Here is a 19253-nt window from a genome sequence, read left to right on the forward strand (position 1 = left end):
CATATGGATGCTGTTATAATGTGTTGTGATTGAGATCCTGACCCACCATGCATTCTGGAAAGTGTCATCACATTTTTCGCTCTAAATGACATAACTATATAATCGCCATCAGTAAACAGCGGATGCTGTCTGACTCTCACTCGCCAGGAGAGATGCTGTTTTCTGGGGGAAAGTTCACTGAAGTCTCAGTCAGGAGGGCTGATAGTCGTACTGTGCGACAGTAACTACAACAACACAATAGTGAAAGGAGACAAAGACATGGCGAGTTGAAGTTTCATGCTCTGAATCACGTCACATAATCATCGCTATCAACTGTGGGAGCCACCTGGCGCTGTTGCCGCAGAAGCTGTTTTCCGGGCAGAAATGTGACAAAGAGTCGTTAGGACAGATAGGATGACAGAGGCTTTTTCACATATAACTGCTGTATTTTTTTACTCATGCAAGTTGCCAAAGACAATACCAGTTACCACATTACTATTGTTTGGTCCTGTAACGTTGCTTTGTCAGTTGAAATGTGGGACATTTCTCTTTTATTTGATGAGTGAAGGATCTGTTTAGCTGTCAGCCTGAACACCATCAGACCAACACATCTCTGATCGGCGCCTTCGGCTTTTGAATTCACACAGACACTGTCTCGCCACTGTGGCTCTGATACTACCTTCAGAGGTGCATCAGAGCCGCAGCGAAACTGTCCCCCCTCTCTGCATGAGAAACTTTCACACAGATGGCAATGAGGGAGTCCGCGCATGATTCCCGCACGGGAATGGGGCTAGTGATGCTGATTTATCTACACCAGGAGGCTCAAACTCAAATTAGTTTGAGGCCACATATAAGCATAATGATATCAAAATGCAAATAGCAGTTTGTATACATTTTTACATGATCAGTTTTTAACAGTGCAGATCTTTTTCCCCTACTCTTAGATAACATATTGAAACCTTGGACTGAACTAACAAATGAAATACATTTACGCTTTATTTCTAGCCAAAAACCTGGCAGCACTTCTGCTCATATTTTCTTAATATTTAACAAACAATGCAAACAGAAGTATACATCTGTATGCATGCACATTAGTTTTTAACAGTGAAAATCTTTCTTTCATGTGAATAACTCCTTGCACTAGGCTTGCCACGTTAGTCTGTGTTCCTGGTGTTACAAGGTGGTCGGGCTTACAACTATTACTTGCCCACCACCCCCACCATCATTTTGGTTTTGAAAATTCTATAGTACAATGACAGGAGCTACGATTACAAACTGGAGGATTTGTTGTCAAAGTGAAAAGCAAAAGCCCCAATTTGGTGATATTTTGGATTTCAACTCAGTGATAATAGAGAACCTGATAACCCTAATGAGAGAAAAGGAGTTGTTACCTCACTGAGAAGTTGGAGGTGTGCAGCCTGTCGCCTGCAGCTCTTCAGCTAACAGTTCCTTCTTGTTCATTATTTACCTAGACTGAATGAAGTGATTACTCCCAGACATATTTAAAATGGATCCTCTGTCTACAAATGCCCAAAGTGGCGTATTATAGATGTACAACAGCGATGCTAACAGAAGCATTGCACTTCCTGTGACTAGCCTACTGATATGATATACTGGATTGGTGTTGGTGCTGATGTTGACAACAGCAATTAAACTCATCAGGTGTCAGCCAAAGATAACCAGTCTACATTACAACACTACAGGGATGAGTGAGTTCACCAATTATCTGTATCTGTACTCTGAATGGGTTGGGATTAAGCAGGAAGTGGGTTTAACTGGAAATTGTTCATTTAAGCCTGAAATTGATATTGATAAGAAGTTGCTATATTTATTATCTATTGGAAAACAGCCCCAGAATTGAGCACACATTTACAGAACACATTTTTTTATAAACTTTAATTCAAAAACCTACTAATTTGTTAATTCTAAACAGCCTAAATGTGCCTATATGTATTTGCATATAGTCTGAGTTTGTTTATCAGAAGGGAGAGAATTGGATCTGTATCCTTTGTATTATGAATATAATAAGAACAAAAACTAACTTGTTTGAGAGTGTTGTGGTGTGTGTGTGTGTGTGTGTGTGTGTGTGTGTTGTATTCCAGTGTTGCTAAGCCAGTGAGTCAGAGCCATTCCACACGAGAGCAGTTTAAAAAGACTTCATGGCTCGGTGAGAAATACTGTGTGAGAGCTGTGGGGTTTCTGGGTGTGAGCCAGAGCAAGGAGGAGGGAGTGCAGACGGTTTAGGAGTTTTTTCTGTTCAGACAGAGGGATCTGATCGTCAGTGGCAGAGTTGGGGCTTCGATCAGGAAAGAGGTGCAGCTCTCCTGAACTCTTAATGATGTTAAACTCCACAACCTTTTCTTGATTTTGCACAGCGAAGTCAGATTTTCCTACATGCTGGCCCCTTTTCCCTCCTCACTTTTAATGGTGAAGACATGCTGTTGCATGCTGAGCCAACGTGCTGAGAGCGTGGCACGTTTGGAGGGTTCAGAGCCAGGACAGTGTCTACTCCAAGCCTCTGACAGGCCTTTCTGTAATGGAGCATTAACTCATGGAATATCTGACCACAACAGTCACTTTCTGGGAAATGTGGATGTCATGTGATCATATGTAAACCAGGACAAAAGACATGTAGTTGCTTCCACCTTTTCACCTCAGAACTAAACTAAATGCTGGGCCTTTATATGCAAATCAGTCAATTGGGAGTGTTTCAAAGCTATTTATAGTAAATTGTAGGGGTTTCAGTATGATTGAGATGTATGAGGTAAATGCGTGGGGACAGACGTATGTGGGGTTTTACAAATCTGACAAAAATACTACATATGCATGTTTACTGTTTTGTGTCAACTCAAGGCTCACATACATTCTTGTTCTTGAGCATTCAGCCATGTAACATGATCCTCAGCATCAGTGGATTGAATTTACTCAGTTGCGAATGAATTGTAGATGTTCTTGACAACTGTGTAATACGGTTGAAAGCACCAGAACACGCAGGTGGGTGCACCTTGAGCAATTTTGTTTCTTTAGGTTCTTATTTATCGAAATTATATCATTATTGTAATATGAGATTATAAATCATCTTAGATTTTGGACTTTTCCTGATTTTAAAGGCTGCATTACAGTAAAGTGATGTAATTTTCTGCACCTACCAGACTGTTCTACTTGTTTTAGTACTTGTCTTTACCCACCTAGTCATTATAGTGCCTATAAAAATTATTCACCCCCATAATTGTTTTCCTCTTTTATTGCTCTTATAAATGGAATCATTGTCAACATGATATATTATATTGTACACAGTAATGTCAATTAATTAAAAATATATAATGTAAAATAAGTGACTGCATTAGTTTTCACCTTCAAGTCAGTATTTAGTAGATGCATCCTTGGCCTCAATCACAGCACAGAGTCTGTGTGGATAGGTCTCAATCAGGCTTGCACATCTGGACACTGCAGTTTTACTCCATTCTTCTTTGCAAAACTGCTCAAGCTCTGTCAGGTTGATCAGGGATCGGGCATGAACAGCCCTTTTCAAGTCCAGCCAAAAATTCTCTATTGGATTGAGGTCTGAGCTTTGACTCTGCCAGTCCAGAGCATTCATCTTATTGTCTTTAAACCATTTCTGTGTGGCTTTTGCTGTACGCTTCGGGTCATTGTCTTGCTGGAAAATAAATCTTCTCCCAAGTCCTAGTTCTCCTGCAGACTGAATCAGGTTGTCCTCCAGGATTTCCCTACATTATGCTGCATTCATTTTACCCTCTACCTTTACAAGCTCCCAGGGCCTGCTGCTGAGAAGCATCACCACACCATGACGCTGCCACCATCGTGCTTCATGGTGGGGATGGTGTGTTTGTGGTGATTGAGTGTTTGACAAATTGGGAATGAGACTCAAGTATCTGACAAATTGTACCTTTAACCTTTGTCCCAAGTTGAACCATCATTCCTCCATCAAATGTTGCCACCTCCTCCAAAGCTCCTTCAAAACACATTGCATTTCCTCCCTCAAATGAATCTCCCATGTTAAACCTACCCAGCCCTGACAAAGACAAATAATTGATCTGAATAGGACCTGAGCACAGTCAGAAAGGGTCAGCCAGCCCTTTTTGCTCTTTGTGCTGCTCCATATACATGAACAAAAATAGCAGGTGGAAATGGCCACAAAGCGAGACCTCCCACTTTGTGCTGGTTTTTATGCCCATTCCATTAAGTGCAACTGCAATTCTGAATCACAGGAGCTGTCATTTTTTGATCAAGGTAAAATGTGTCACAACATACCATTTTAAATGAAGCATTGTGGTGAAACAGATGCCGCGGCCTACAAATCAAATTCTTTAGAAGTAAGGGAACATGCACATTTGGTACAGACCAAAGCAACAAATCCCATCATCCAAGGAGGTTATGTTTTCATCTTGTCTGTTGGTTGGTTGGTTTGTCAGCAGAAATACAGAAAAAGCTGCTGAACGGATTTCCCCGAAACTTCGATAGAGGATTGATCTTTGTCCAGAATAGACTCCATTAACTGTTTTTTGGTCCTGTAACAGCGCTCAGTGGGTTGAAGTGTGGGACATTTCTCTTTTATTTTGAGCGATATCCAGTGAAGGATCTTTTTTGTAGTTAGATTGTGAACGCCATCAGAACCTCACACACCTGTCCCAGAGATTGATTTGCCTCTGTTATTACCTCTGCTGGCAGATCCGAGGCGGAAGGAAACTGTCCTCCCATTCTGCCTCTCTGTAACTTTTATACATACGCCGAGGTGAAATAACGCTGCAATATTCTTGCCTTGAAAAGAGAAAAGCATGTAATATTGTTCTGGTATTAACAAACTAATTAGGATTTTTGGTCACCTCTGTTTTTGCGCCTTCATAAAGTCGAATGTAAACTTTGACAGTGGAACTGTTTAGATCCAACAGGCAGTTTGCCATGAACATGTGTACATTTGGTCCTTAGGTGACAGTTTAGACATTTACCATTCAAAATTCAACTCCTGCAATCATCATGTACACGTGTGGTGTGTTTGTTTGTATTTTTATTTCATTTCATTATTAACGTAATGGCAAATGTGGGAACCCTGCAGCTAGCTCAGTGTTGACTTGTACACACAGGACCGATGATTTTAACATTAGCTACTCATAAATTACCTTCAGCACCACTGTAGCAACAGACTGTGTAATTAGAATGTGTGTCTGTGTGTCTGTGTGTCTGTATGTGTGAGAGACATGGAGAATGGGTGAAATTCATAAATGTCTGTTTGGCCATTTTCTTTCCACAAAAACAGGAAATCTGGTCAGCATGGTCTCAAATATGTGCGCCCGTGCACACACACACGCACACACACACACACGCACACACACACACACACACACACACACACACACACACACACACACACGCACACACACTTTTCCATTCCCACAAAGCTGAGTTGGACAGCACCTTCATCACATGTAGCTTCACTGTTCTCATTTTTGATGAGTTTCACAGCAGACCTGTTTTTCCTCTCTATGTGAGGTGTGGATGAAAACACATAAATAGAACTAACAACATTGTAAGTGGATATAAAAATGCTGCCTTTAGTGGTTGGATATGATAGAATCTGTGATAACTTATATGCCATCATGCAGTAAATTGGTTCAGAGTACATTTCAACATGCCTGGGCACTGCCTTTGTTTCCCTCTTCATGAAAGAGAGGGAGGGAGCCAAATTTAAGAGTTTTTCAGAGTTGTACTTAAGAGCCCACTGGGAAGCCTTCTGTAGCTTGACAACACATAAACACAACATCATCAGGCATTCCTAAACCTCAGGCAGATATTTACAGACAGCCCAAAAGTTTACATACACTGTAAAGAACATGTATATCATGGCAGTCTTCAGTTCCAATGATTTCTACAGCTCTCATGTTTGTAACAAAGAAACATTCATGAAGTTTGTAATGTATGTGTATGTGTATGTGTGTATATATATATATATATATATATATATATATATATACATATATATGTATATATGTATATATATATATATATATACATATATACGTATATATGTATATATATATATATATATATATATATATATATATATATATATATATATATATATGTATATATATATATATATATATATATATATATATATATATATATATATATATATATATATACATACATATATAAAGTCACTTTATATACACACAAAGCAGTTACAGGTCCCAAGATCAACTGTACAAACAACTGTTTGTAAGTATAAAGTGCATGGCACAGTTGTGTCACTGCCACCATCAAGAAGAAAACACAAACTATCACCTGCTGCTGAGAGAAAACTGGTCAGGATGGTCAAGAGTCAACCAAAAACCACCAAAAAGCAAGTCTGCAATGGATTAGAAGCTGCTGGAAGACAGGTGTCAGTGTCCACAGTCAAGTGTGTTTTACATCAACATGGCCTCAGAGGCTGCAGTGCAATAAAGAAGCCCTCACTACAGACGAGGCACCTTAAAGCTCGACTGAAGTTTGAAAACTCTGTGGTCAGATGAAACAAAAATGTAGTCGTTTGGCCACAATGAGCAGCAATATGTTTGGAGGAGAGAAGGTGAGGTCTTTAAGGTGAGGCTTGTGGGGCTGTTTTGCTGCCAGTGGATCTGCTGATCTAAAGAAAGTAAATGGAGTAATGACAATTCTCCAAAAGGCACAAACACCATAAATACAGTAGAGAGATCAAGTTCTGGAATTAGCTGAGGTGAAGCTGAGCACACAGCTCGTGGGTACCTGTCATCTAAAGTGCCTGCGTCCCTAATTATGCGTACGTTAATGCCTTAATCTAATTTAAACATTTAGGTTATATAAATAATTATATATATAATATATATTATATAAAAATTCAACCCTGTACAGCTGTCATGAAGAGATCAATTAAATGTAGAAGCCACAAATGTTTTTGTACCAGGCTGTATACGTGTTTATTTCTGCTGTAAAGTTGGGCATTTTAACATGGGCTCTTATGGGGATTGACTCAGTTTTGGAGCCAGCCTCAAATTCGTGGAACTGCAGTTTTTGGTACTTCCACATTGGCTTGAATTCTCAGAATGTGAGTTTGGCGCTTGGTAGGACCATGTCTTAACAGCTTACCCAAGAACAGACTCAGAACCATCCCCTCCACCTCCTGATATGAGTCAGTTCATATGCATGCCATATGAAGGTGAAATGACACCTGTAGAAATGCTGATATGATGTATGACATGAACAAATCTGAACATATCGTGGTTTGAAAAAGACAGTTTTACCCTGGCGACTGGGCTGTGTGCTGGTTGTGTGAAGAGTTATTTTAAAAGGGAACTGTGAAATGTGAGTTAGCAATCGTAAAAACCTGTAATAGTGACAAACGGGAGGAACACACACAAAACACTGGAGGCCTCTGCTCATGTCCCATATTTTTACCATAACCATTCCTTAACTTTAACTCTGTGGTTATTATCGTAACCATGATGAGGAGTGTCCCCCAACTTTAACATTAGTTTTGATTTGAACCCAAACCAAGATATTTTTAATTTTCATCCCAAAACCTAACCAAGCCTTAACCACAGTTGTCACATCATCAAACTTATGATGTGTAAGTTTTATGTGTCTTTCTAAAGGGCAGTTACAAACACCATATTTTGTCTCTCAATTTTGTGGACCTGTCGTCTTCAGATGCTGTCCAACTGTTTTTTTAACCAGTCTGTGTGTTTGTGTGTGTGTGTGTGTGTGTGTGTGTGTGTGTGTGTGTTAGTTGTATTAAATGGAAATTTGGCTTCTTATTAATGTGTAACTAAATGTAAGCACACATACACAGTGATAACGTGTCCAATGCTGAGTGTGGACTTGCCATCTGTTACAGTTGTCTGATCAGACTCCATGTCTGTATTCACATCAGTCCCCTAACACACATGCTGAGGTGAAACAAATGTAAATGATCAGTTAAAACAATACTTGTAAACTGAATAAGCTCCAAGTTTCAACTAAAAAAGTGATCGTTGATGGAAAGGCATGTGAACTTGATATATGTGGTTATGATTTAATTAAACCAAAACCAATTTCATCATCTGTCACCACTTAGATAATTGGTATTTATCATTTCAGCAACAAAATCTCTGATCACTGAAAGTGAGACACACAGAAGACTGTGAGTAACAACACTTTGTAATTACAGTTGAAGTAATAACAATGAAAACAAATGGTAAAAAAACTAAATATATATATTTATTAAAGTTAGGTTGGTAAGTTATTTTAGAAGCATTTTTTTCTGTCTTTCTATCAGCAATCAATTAATCAAATGCTCTGACAAAAAAAAAAATCCAGTATCTGTGGATGTCTCATGCCTCTAATAAGCCCATCTAATCATTTCATTTAGCTCATATGAAATGATTTGACAGGCTACCTGCCCATGCACTTATAGAGTGCTGTAGTAATGAGGCCTAAAAGCCAGAAATCAGTTAGCATTTTTGCACATCCGGTTCCCTCGTCTTAAAGTCATTGGGTTTTTTGAATGGGTTTTCAGTTAAATGCCTAAAATAAATTACTACAGACTTAAGATATTTACATGTTTTCTTCTATGTCATCAAATACATCAATAAATATCCCACAATTTAATTATAATGTGCTTATGTGTCTTAAAAACAGCGGCTGCTAATGAGTGTTTAAATGAGACTACAGAGGTTGTCAGGGATATTAAACGTCATCACAGCGAACACAGAACGGAGACCCTCTACTCACTAGTCTGACTTTACAGGCCTATTCTAACTCTGACTTCACAACTTGTACACTGATCAGTTTATAGAAAAGTGTATATAGTAACTGTGTAGTAAGAAGCTTAGTGGTGGCAAATTTTATGTCATGCAACATAACCTCAACATCATGCAACGTAGCCTGTTTATAGCCTAACATTAATTTGAAAATCACAAAAGTGGCTTTCATCTGTGACAATTATCTTGCAGAACAAAACATGTCAGTATTATAAGCCTGTGTTTAGAGCTTATGTTTGATGATAATCCAAAAAACTATTCAAAAATCTTTTTGTCCATGGAACCAGGGCGATGCTAATTCCATAAGGCTGGGCAGATGAATTGACAAAGCTATTAGCAAGCTAGTGACACAAGAATGGCAGAGATAGTGCAGCCTGAATTTCTCAATGCTAACAGGCTAGCAGCATGACAGCGTTGAGTAGAATAACCATGTTTGTTGTTTATGTTCATTATGTTAATGTTTTCTTACAACTGAGTGAGGCATGAGGTACTGTGATATCGTCAGAGATGCTTACCAGTCCAATTCAAGTCTCCAGTCTGTTTTGACTGTAATGAGCATTCTCTCATTTGCTGTGTGCCATCAGGTCTACTTAGAACACTGCATAACTATATCTAAGGAATTCAAAGCATGTACTGTGTTATTATCACTCCTTTATCTATTACATACAGTATCAGCATTGATCTGTTTTTGGTATATGATCACTTTAAACAGGCTTATTGCATTTCAATATGAAAAAACACAATGAAAGCTTTCCTTTAGAGTTCATAATTGTATTTTGCCTTGTAACATGAACACACAGCTACAATACAGAGTGAGTATTGACTTCCTACTTACCTAATTTTCAATGGTGATTGGTACGATGGTGGCAGCAGAATGTGGGCTATTAAATTATCTGACTATTTTTACAGTCATGGCAAAGCGAAAGGCCATGACAGCAGCCGTTGCCATGGTGTGCTCGCCGTGGTGTTGTTTTGAACTGTGTTGCTGCTGCAGCATATGTCATCATCAGTGACTATGTGCTTGTGAAACAGGAAGGAGGGAGTGAGGAAATGACGGTTAGCGTCCCAAATCAGAGTCTGAGTCAAGTCTCAAGTCTTTCGAGTACGAGTCCAAGACAGTGTCAAGTCTCTGTGTGTGGCAACTTAAGTGCGACTTGATCCAGTCCACATCTCTGGATATGGTTAGCAATGACAACAAACTGCTGTGCACACAATATACAGTTGATGAACCAAAGAAGAAGAAGGTTGGCAGCAGCGACAGTCATCCAGCTGCTAACGCTAGCACAAAGCACACACTCACAGCAGTGAGCAGTAACTGTCTGGCCTGGTAGCCTTTTCAGACTGAAGTACATTCGTGATGGCTATTTTGCTTTTGTTGTATAATTGTGTCATTTAACTGACTTGTTTACTTGAGATCTGTGGGGCGGTCTGGGTTTGTGTGGTCAAGGGTCGTGTGTTTTGGAGGAGTAGAACTGGAGGGCGGGGTGGGATTTTTCAGTCGGATACTTTTAACTTCAGCTTGCTCTTGCTGTTTCTCCAGCTTTAAATGTCTCAAGTTAAGTGACAAAGTACAAGACTGTCAAGTCTGAATTAATAAAATCATCAACACAGCTCTTAAATCACATACGCTTTAAATATTTTGAAATACACAGTCAGTCTGTAAGTCATGCTGTCATAGCATGGAAGAGTGCTAGGTGTTTGTGACATTACTCCCCTGATGGCAAAAGAAGACAGATATTAATGGAGTTATAGTTACTTCAGGCCCAGCTGATGACTTTAGGCATTTCACTGCAGCATTTTTAACCAAAGTATTTTTAATTTCTTCCTGCTAACACTCCTTTGGCATTATTCTGTCATGACAAGACTTCTTCTTTAACTGTTTAATCATCCTGGAAATTAGACAGAAGCCAACACACCACCAGACAGTAATTGCAAACATCACTGTGTGTGACTCAGCTGTCGGAGCTGGAGCAGAGGCACAACCCACCAAGATGAAAATGCAGTAAAACAAACTGATGTCATGGATTTTGCAATCTGTGCAACATAAATTCATTGGTGTATGTGAAACAGATGCTATTTATGGATGATTTTGTTCTTGTTTTTGTTGGTCGCAGTATCTATTTATCATCTATTAGATGATGTTCCTGGGAAATGCTGGAGCATCCCTCTAGTCCTGAGGTACTCCCACAACCTGGGAGCAATCTCCTCTTTAAGCCATTGGGTTGGTTGCTTGTCCATTCTCATACAGTCTGGTTGGTTTGATAACTGGCTGGATGTGAAATCAAACAAGAATCTTATCCTCACGCATCATATGGTGAAGGAGTTCAAGTTTAAGGTTATTCAACTCAGGAAGTGAATGTAATTTTCACCTAGATATGAAGTCTCCTTAAACAGTTTGCATGTTGGCAGCTATTTTGTATTTAGTCTTGGTCTTTAATGTTTATCAGTTTTTCAGTTGACATAGTCATACATTTTAGTCAGCTTTTAGTCAACATGTTTTCTCTCCTTTAACTGATTCAATGAGACTAATAAGCCTCTGCATCATCAGCAGCTACGTGTTTGTAGATTTCTTTTGCCAGACAGTTCGATCAGGCTGTCGTGTTAAATTCACACTAATACTAAAACAATTAGTTGCTGCGTAACTGCGACATTGGGGAACAGGTCTGAAAAGCCAACACAAATTTCCCCATATGTATCACTTGATCAAGGATAAAGCAGTTAAAGGTGCAATAAGTAAGAATTTTAGTACCAAACATGGGATGTATTGTTTATATTTTCACAGACAGATTAGATTCACAGTCTTGTCTTGATGAGGAAAACCACACATAATTTCATCATAGTTTTAATTATCAAAGATCTGTTTTTCGCTTATCATCGCCCTGTCTCAGTCATGGAAAAAAGGTTGTTGATGAATATTTTTTGTCATGGTTTTTGTTAACAAATTAGACACTGCATGTATGGTCCCTCTGATGTGACAGACCTCTAATTGTACAACAGAGTGAGTTTGCTGAGAGAAAGAGGAACAGACGCAGACATCTGAGCACTGGAATGAAGTGTTGCAACATCTCCTACCACAGCCTGCCAATGAAAAGAAAAAAACAAATCAAAGCATGACAGCTGTTGCATCAAACGCTGAACAAGACGAACTACTCAGTGCATGAAAATTAGTCATGCAGAGGTTAGACTGCTGTAAAGAGATAGGTACTGTGGTTACTAAACACTGTTATCATGTCTGCACATAGACATCATTTTGGGTGTGTTTGATGATTAACTGGTCAGCAGGGTGGAGCTCCTCAACGCCCAGCTTGCTATGTACGTGAGGACTGATATCGTAGTTCTGGACAATAAAAAGCTGCTTTGAGAATACTATAGTCTCATTAAGGAATTCCATCTGCAGGACCAGGATCTGGGCTGATCCAGGCATTTTTCATGGCTCAGTATAAATGATATGAAACGTGATCTCATACAATAATAAATGGAGGATCACAGTTAATTATATGTCAGTGTGCATCAGTGTGTGATGTGAGAAAAGTAGCAGTTCCCAGACTCAGGGCTGAGATCCAACTAGGGTTCCAAGAAAGACAGAAAAGGGTTTTGTGTTGGATAAAATTATGCTTATTTCCTGTAAAATGCTGGATTAAAAAAAAAAAAATCTCTTCACACTTCTAAAAATGGTTCAACTTAAACACATGGCTGCATCCCAATGTCCGGTCTTCACTGCACTTGCAGACCAACAACGTTTAATTATATCCGGACACAGCCATGGAGAAGGAGACCCGTTCATTCCTATGAAAGCTGCTCTGTGGCGTACGAAGCCAAAATGGCTGGATAAAAATACCTGGATCTTCAGTGTTACACATCATTATACAGAAACATTTAGAAGCATAGACTGTGTTGTAGTCTTTAGGGTTGTCTGTCAGTGGCTTATATCTGCCTCGCAGTCTGACGCACTCGCAGACATGACTTGAAGGAGCAGCTCAATATTAAAGGACTTGAGTCAGTGGCAGTAACGTAGTCATCATAGACATCTGTGTTCTATTGTTAACAGAACATTTTATTTCACTTTTCATTGCTCTGTGTTTTACTTATGTATCAACTACCATTAATGATTACTGTGACAACTTTCTGCTGTGGTAAATACACAAGAAAACAATCCCAGTTATACAGTGTGTTAACAACTAACCTCAATATTTTCCTTTGTTTTTTGTTGTCTTCTCAACTAACTAAAATAGTCCATAATAGAAAGCTTCTTTTGTTTTAATACCTTTAGGCATTTCTTGAATACAGTCAGAGCTAAGGGATGACATTACTGTGCAGTGATATGTGATGGTCTTCGAAGATGTTCACATGGAAACGTTTTCAACAGAAAACAATAAACTTTTGTTTCACTGTTTGTTCATACGACAACATTTTTTTTTTGTGCCTGAAAACACAAACTCTTGAAACTAGGCTCCAGAGCAATCTTTTGAAAACGCCACCCAAACATATATGGATATATGTGGATCCTGTGAAAACAGTGATGTCAAGGCCCCAATTTTGCACGTGTATTACATTTTCCGTCAAATAGCTGTGCTTGAGTAGGAGGACTACAATAAGAACAGTGCGCAATTGTCTTCTTGTTTGTTTGTACTCAGCGCTCTGTAGAAGAAAGCTTTTGTGTGCCGGCGCGTGGTGTTATTTCTAGTTTTTCTTTATAGTGAAGTTACACTGCCAACTACTGGCCTGGCATACATACAGCGTTGTCAGTTGTTTTTGCAGATCCGTGTGCATGGGGATCGTCTTGACCTTAAAGTGATTCATTCCCCATCTGTTGGAGAACAATGGGCTGTGTGAGCTACTTGACTGTAACTTGCAGTGAACTAGGCTACATATACACACAGGGCAAGAACGGCCAGAGTGACCTGGCATTGTGTCCACCATGTCAGATGACCAACAACATGAGTCACATATGGGAAAGAGGAAATGCTTTCTCCAGCTCAAGGCCGACACTGTTCACTGTGTCTAATAACTGCTGAAGCCTGAGAGTGAGAAAACAGTAAGCTTAAAAAGTTATTTTTATTAAGATATAAGAAAACATATTTTCTCACTTCCCTCGACTCCATGCAGATATTTTTGGTTTTCTTTGTTCAAAGATCTGTCTGGAGATTTCTGTCTCCATCCGAGCAGAGTTGAGGTGAACAGAATTTTATCTGTGATTTTACATATCACGAATATGAAAATGTCATGCAGACTACAACCCGGCCTGTAAAACCAGTTAATGTCTTCTGTAGTGTTGGAAGAGCTTTGTCAAATGTTTAAATTTCAACTAAACTTTTCATTTGTCAGAATGTCAGAAAGTTACAAATTGGGGGTGTATTCTTATTTCAGTGAATTACTGTAATGTTTAGAAATTGAAAACTTAATGGGAATAAGACTCAAATTATAATATGTAACATTTCTGCTTTAAAATGTCTGAAAAAAACGAGACCTTTGTTTGATATTTTGAAGAGTTGTTTACTTTCATTATCCCAGAAAAAGAAATGGACAAGTTTACTCAAGGTAACACTTCAAACTACCATGATCCAAGGTTTCTTCACATCATTAGATTATGTCTTTTGTTTGAATTGTTTTGATTGAGGGACCCCTAGTGGCAGAAATTACATACTTTGCATACACTACATATAAGTTCAACATTTTAGTTGAAACATCATAACATTGAGATCTATGTGTTGTTTTTTTTGCATGTTGCCACCTGGCTTCCACCTGTAAATCAAAAGTTATCTCTGCCATCTATTTATAATCATATGAGAGCTGTTAGAATGTGTTGCGATTGGGATCCTGACCCATAGAGATGGGTCATGCATCACTCTCTGGCTCTGACTCACAGAGAGGGATGCTGTTTTCTGGGGGAAGTTCACTGAAGACTCACCTTCGCGGTGACCTTTCCTCATTAAATTTGGTGATTTTTTTCCATATAAGTTGCCAGAGACAGTAACTACAACAACACAATAGTGGAAGGCGACAATGACATTGTGAGTTCAAGTTTTTTACTTGAAATACGTCACAGAATCATATCCAGTAAACTGTGGGAGCCGCCTGTGTTTTGGGCAGAAGTGTGACGAAGAGAAGAACTGTTAACTAACTAACTAATAATCTAAAAATGTATACACACTGCTGTTTGCAGATTTTGTGTGTCATTATGTCAATAATGGAAATAAAATAAAATAATAAAACAAATAAATAAAAAAACACAGAAATCTATTGCGCTTTCTTGTAGTACTTGAATGCTGAAGCGGCCCTCCTACAAGATGACAACATCAGCAGAGGCCCAAAGTTAATTTGAGTTTGAGTACCCCATACTATGTACTCATATACCCCAGATATCATGGGAGCTGGTAGAATAAAGGAAATGTTTGTTTGAGGGTGAACGTTTAACAGAGATTTGGATTAGTGGAGCCATACACAGGCTGAGAGAAAGCAATGCCTGAGGAGATCGATGGTTGGAAAGGTCAAGGTTTGGTTTAACTGCTGTTGAATAGCAGTAGCATGTTTGATGTATGTGATTGGTTGAGCTTGCATTAGATCTTGTGACAGTAAAGAACAGGAAACTCTTAAATGGGGAGACAAAGAGAAAGAGATGTGTCAGTGTCAGTGGGAGTAGTGCACATGAGTTTAACTGCAGCAGCTGTGGTGTCCGGGAGTTTTAATTGTGGTTTCTTAGGGCTGGGTTTGTTTGATCAGGGTTGTCCTACAGATTACACCAGAGCAGCCTTTGGGCTTCACAGATGACGTGATAAAAATATTATAGTTAGGAGAACACTTAACAATATCCTCTTTGTACCTATTGTGTTGAAAAGTTTCTGTTCTCCAGTGCTGCTTACTCTTACTCACAGTATCGTCGCAGGAAATGTAATTAAATTTATGTGTAGACTCAGATCCCTGTTTTCAGTCTTCACCACTTCACAGTGTGTCAGTTTGTTTTTATGGATAGCTGAAAAGAGACAAAGGGTCTGAGATGAGAGAGGTTCACAGCCTCCCTGTGGTGTAGTCTTATTCCAGTAGACAACAAGAAAAGTCAACAGTTTAGCTTTGGCCTCTGAAGGCTGTTATATTCATTACAGCCAACAAAAAGTGTTCCGTGGAACAAATACTTTTCTTTGAGCTCTAGGTTTGTGGCAGACTTCTGTGCATTTTTTGTGGAGGGTTTGATGGTCTTCCTCATAGAAAAGTTTACATATTTAATTTAAATAAATAAGCAATTTCACATCATTTTGGACCATTATTTTTTCTGTAAATAAGCTTAAAGTAAAGTAATTTAGCTAGTTTTACTGCTTTTCACATTGATTTTACATTCATTCAGCTTAGCTGGTGCCCAAAATGGCGTGGGTGCTGCACCTTAAACCATATAATGGAAAGGAAAACCCTGGTAATAGAGCTAAAAATGTAACCTGTATCCTGAGGATAGGTCATGAACTGTTCAACACCTACCCCTGTGTTTTGATGGTTGAGGATTTCATTGATGCCATATACAACTCAACAAGTTCATGTACATATTCAACACATTACAAGAGGTAATGGTGAATTCTGTTACACTGTGAGACGGAAACTAGTGACTAGTGACATGTGATGGGAACACACCAGCCATGATGCCCATTCACATGTTGACCCATGAGTACACAGTAACCATGGGTCAGACCACACCCATCTTCAAACTCCGCCTTCATTTTGATCTCAGCTACACACCTGTAAGGCTTCATGACTGAATCTTGCACAGTTATGGTGCTATCACACTGACAAAATGTGTTCACAAACAGACATATCAACAGCTTCTGTGGCTGATTCCCACTACAGTAGGTGTCACCAGGACACAACATTTTGCCATGACACACACACACACACACACACACACACACACACACACACACACACACACACACACACACACACAATTTTGTTTTAATTTATTGCTCTAATTTTAATTTTCAGAACAATAAATTCAAAGGAATGAGGTATAGTGACAGCAATCATGAATGCTCTACTTGAGTCAGGTTTCTGTCAGAACCAAGATATCAGGATCAGTCTGTGATATGAGATATTCTAATATTTAAATGTATCAAACCTAAGCCCTTTCTGCATTTAAAAGCATGTGAGTTGAAAATATTTTGCTCCGAGTCACCATAGGGCTTACTGGCAGAGCAATGGGTGGTAGGTTGTAAAATGATTACATTTTTAGCTCTATAATTTGTACAGGAATTAGACATGTGATTGAGATCAAAACAGGAATATTAGATGCGGGAGCAGATACTGACAGTGAAAGAGAGGGAGCATTCTGGCTGTCATACCTTCATGCACTGAATGCCTTGGCGGAGCGTATTCACGTCACAGCAGGTGTGATCCCATTGCAAGATGGTATCCAGTTTTATCTGATCTACTTTTTATCTCAGCCACAAACATGCCACACGCAAATAGCTAAGGTCACATTAGGGGCAGTGGTAGCCTAATCCCCAGACTGGTAGCGCTTACCCGTCCATCATTACCACCACTGAGGTGCACTTGAGCAAGGCCCTTAACCCTGACTACCCCAGTGACCGACAGATCAGACAGGTACTCTTTACAGTCACTGTGTTGACGGTTCGATAAATAAAAGATCAAGCATTTAAAACTCTTTACAACATGCATGCAACTGACATGATATTACAAAGTCTAACCTAGCTTTTCAGATACTGTCATTTCCTTCTCATAATGTCACTGAATGGTCCTCCCCCGGTGGACAAGGCAGTGTTACACAGATTGAAAAGTACTTAGTAAGCTATAGTTGTATCCTTCGTTTGAACATTAGGGACTTAAAGCAACAAAAGTTGAAGGGGCGACTTCAGCGTTGGAGAGTAAAAAAGCTCCACGCCTCACATGCGTGACTCTATCTTGACACTTCCTGACATTGTAGCCCAGCTGTCTACTGTGGGAGAACGCCTGGTTTGCTGTACCCAGCAATACCTCAAATAGTTGTAAAAGGTAGTTATAGAAGTAGCCAATAAAAGAGTTAAATGTTGCTGAGTGATGTTTGTTTTCCACTACCATAACAGCCCGTCAGAATGTTTGGCGGATGCCGTAGCTGTCCTTCTACCATCACTGCGTAAAGTCCCTATTTTAATTGCTTCCTGGCAGGTCAGCCTTTTGCCAGTTTATTGCTAAAATGTACAGTCTGTGTTTGTGTATTAAAGAGGCACTAAGCTAAGACTCTATTGTACATTGTTTCATTTCTCTTGTCAAATTCTGAGAACACTACGGTGCTTTTTTCCTTGTTAGGGGTACTTTCTGCCATACAGACGTAAAAAACGCATTTCGAAAAGAAGAAAATATTTAAAAAAGATTCGAATTATGAACCATTTAAAGTTGTGTCCCACCCAAAAATGATTTGACGTGTCTCCTCCGTTTTGCAGCACCTCCTCCCTTCTCATAAATTGTGAACAGCCCCTCAGTAAATTGAAGAAGAGCTCAACTCAATAACTATAGACTGGCAGTCGATTGATTGATTGGAATATTACATGTACACAATATATGCATAGTGTTTAACCTAATTGCATTATATACTTCTAATATTGGTATGTAATATATTTAATTGTGCTGGGTGCTGGGGGCGGCACTTGATGTGCTACAGAGCCAATGGGTGTTTAGCATTAATTTTGACATGTTAACTCTAATAATTGTGTGACACATTTTAAGTTTTAACCTGTAAGGTGCGCAGAGACTCTTTGGGTGATGTGCAATTTAAAAGAACTGTAGTTGAACCTTTGAATTGAATGTGAAGTTTGTGTATTTGTGAAACATAATCTGGGAGAAAATATGTTTCCCTCTAAACATAATTTAGAATGTAGTTTAGTTGTGTGTGAACGACAGGGCTGATCTGTGGTAAACCTTTCACCTCCATGTTCACACTGTGATCTCAACAGGCTGAGATTAATCAAGACCTGAAACCTATAGTGAGCTAATAATTATCACTGCATGGGTTTAATTGGAGAAAATCAGCACATTTTCCAGTCAGTGTTGGCGTCTTAATTCCTTCAAGCCAGCAACACCTCATAAAAACCCTGTTCTCGTTGTACTCTTTGTGCAAGGGAAGGACAATATTGAGCTTTCTCTCCCTGCAGGAGGAGTATGTCCTCTCTGTACACTCCTTCTGATGTGAAATGATGACAGTGCCACAACACAAAAAATACACTGTTTCAACAACAGCCTCAGGGACATTTAAGTGGTTTTTCATAAAGTGATAAATTGCACCTCAGGTCATTATTATAAAAGCACGCTGAGCTGCCGAGCTTTGGTTAGACCTACAAGGGGTAACTGATAAATTCATGGCCTGAGGCAGAATGAGATGAGTAATACAACTATTGTTCTGTGAGTGATTATGAAGAAAATTTGAAGTTCATATCTTTTGTGGTATCTGTTTCGGGTAATTGAAAATTGCAAGTCAGCACCGGTCTGAGACAACACTCCAGCCCTCAAGTTGACTGTGGCGATGGC

The 19253-nt window shown here is 39.2% G+C and overlaps 1 protein-coding gene across 1 annotated transcript in view; it reads left to right on the plus strand.

The window, feature by feature from the left end:
- Positions 1 to 19253, plus strand: part of piezo1 (piezo type mechanosensitive ion channel component 1 (Er blood group)) — a 99938-nt gene that overhangs the window by 8095 nt on the left and 72590 nt on the right. The window lies entirely within an intron of this gene.

This window comes from Pagrus major, chromosome 15, assembly GCF_040436345.1.
Source record: "Pagrus major chromosome 15, Pma_NU_1.0".
Classification (NCBI taxonomy): domain Eukaryota; kingdom Metazoa; phylum Chordata; class Actinopteri; order Spariformes; family Sparidae; genus Pagrus; species Pagrus major.